The sequence below is a fragment of the Galeopterus variegatus genome, unplaced genomic scaffold, assembly GCF_000696425.1.
Source record: "Galeopterus variegatus unplaced genomic scaffold, G_variegatus-3.0.2 Scaffold53082, whole genome shotgun sequence".
Classification (NCBI taxonomy): Eukaryota; Metazoa; Chordata; class Mammalia; order Dermoptera; family Cynocephalidae; genus Galeopterus; species Galeopterus variegatus.
Genome location: NW_007779193.1, coordinates 1,658 through 3,200, shown reverse-complemented (window position 1 = coordinate 3,200; position 1,543 = coordinate 1,658). Strand labels below are relative to the sequence as shown.

At 40.8% G+C, this 1,543-nt stretch overlaps 1 pseudogene; it reads right to left on the bottom strand.

Annotated features, from left to right (window-relative positions):
- Nucleotides 1-636: 636 nt before the first annotated feature.
- LOC103584392 lies at nt 637-1,228 on the bottom strand (annotated as a pseudogene).
- Between the last annotated feature and the right edge of the window lie 315 nt (nt 1,229-1,543).

Genomic DNA, 1,543 nt, shown 5'->3' with positions numbered 1-1,543 from the left:
AACTAACCAAGAGAGAACTCAACTCATTAATCCCCCCACCTAGGGAGAGCATTAATCCATTCATGAGGGATCTGACCCCATGAGTCAAACTGCCACACTGGAGATCAGATTTCCATGAGTTCTGGGAGGACAACACATCCAAACTCCATCAGGGAGATTTATCTTGAGGAATTAGCTAAGGTAATCATGGGAGCTAGCAAATGTGAAACCCACAAGGCAAGCTGGCAGGCTGGAAATTTAGGTAAGAGCCAAATGTTTTTCTCTTGAGTCTGAAATTTGCAGAAGAGGTCAGGCTGGCTAGAAACTTTGACATTTTTTCTACATTGCAGTCTTAAGACCAAATTCATTTTTCTTTGGAAAACTGGTCTTTTTTCTTATACCCTTCAACTGATCGGATGAGGCCCACCTTAATGGAGGATAATTCCCTTAATGAAGGGTAATCTGTTTACTCAAAGTCTATTGATTTTAATATTAATCACACTGAAAAGTACTTCCAGAACAACATCTAGATTTGTGTTTGACCAGACAACTAGACACCATAACCTAGCCAAGTAGACATATAAAATTAATCATCACACCACTATTATTAAAATTTTGTGCATATATTCTTTCTTTTTTTTTTTTTGACAGATAAACAGCTTTTTGTTCATACTCTTCCTCTTCTTCCTCCTCATCTACTTTGTCTTCCTCTTCCACCTTTTTCCTGGCAACTTTAGCAGGACCCTTTGTGCCATCAAACTTTCCTTTAGACTTAGCAGTCAGCAACATCCATCTCGGACTTCTCCTGCAGACTCGCCACCTTGGTGATATAAGGCTGCTTTTCACTGTCACTTGAGGTATTCCATATCTCACCCAGCTTTCTGGCCATGTCTTCAATACAGATACCAGGGTTTATGGAATTAATCTTGGGGCGGAATTCAGAACGGAAGAGGAAAAACCCAAATGGTGGCCTTTTGGGGGCATTCAGGTCCTTCTTGCCTCCCTTAGCTGGTCCATAATCCTTCACTTCCCAATCATAGCATTCTTTATGTGCCTTTGCAATTTCATCAAATTTACACATCTCTTTCCCAGATGTTGTCTTTCACCTCTTAGAACACTTCTTGGGAAATTCCACAAAATCGACAGGGACCTCTGAATTTTTCTTCTTGTGTTCTTCTCTGCACGTCTGCACAAAGAAAGCAAATGCAGACATCATGCCCTTTGGTTTCTTAGGGTCACCTTCAGCCATCTTGACTGCATCGTTCACTAGTCTGGCTTTTTTCTTTTGGGAGGGGCAGGGAGCAGCTGGCACATACGGTGACCTGAACCCTTGACCTTGGTGTTGTAATACCCACTCTAACCAACTAAGCCAACCAGCCAGCCTAGCATATTTTCACCTACGTAAAGACAATGGTGGGAGAGGTGTCCAATGGTAAAGGGAAACAGAGTCAGTTGTTTGAATTGGAGGGAAGAGTGAAAAGCAATAGGTAAATAATTCTAAGGTGGTGAATTTTGAGATTTAAATTTCTCATTTTATAGTTCAAAAAAACAAAAGAATAAACAA